This window comes from Penaeus monodon, chromosome 23, assembly GCF_015228065.2.
Source record: "Penaeus monodon isolate SGIC_2016 chromosome 23, NSTDA_Pmon_1, whole genome shotgun sequence".
In the NCBI taxonomy this organism is placed as follows: Eukaryota; Metazoa; Arthropoda; class Malacostraca; order Decapoda; family Penaeidae; genus Penaeus; species Penaeus monodon.
Genome location: NC_051408.1, coordinates 41443718 through 41443921, shown reverse-complemented (window position 1 = coordinate 41443921; position 204 = coordinate 41443718). Strand labels below are relative to the sequence as shown.

Here is a 204-nt window from a genome sequence, read left to right as displayed (position 1 = left end):
CGGGGACCTCAACCAACAAATTAAATAGTAAAAATACTAATTTAAAAGACGAAAAGTAAATATGTAGCGCCAATTACAATTTCTTAATTACATCAAGAGAGGGCATCAGTAAAGGGTTATTTTACGCAACGTATGAATTGCAGTAAAGCGTAAAAAACACGAAAATCTAAAAGAGAAGTTGACGGGAAGATAAGATTAAAAAGA

At 31.9% G+C, this 204-nt stretch overlaps 1 protein-coding gene across 1 annotated transcript in view; it reads right to left on the bottom strand.

Moving 5' to 3' along the window:
- LOC119588312 (junctophilin-1-like) overlaps positions 1-204 on the bottom strand; it is a gene marked incomplete in the record, with an annotated part of 23032 nt that overhangs the window by 4068 nt on the left and 18760 nt on the right.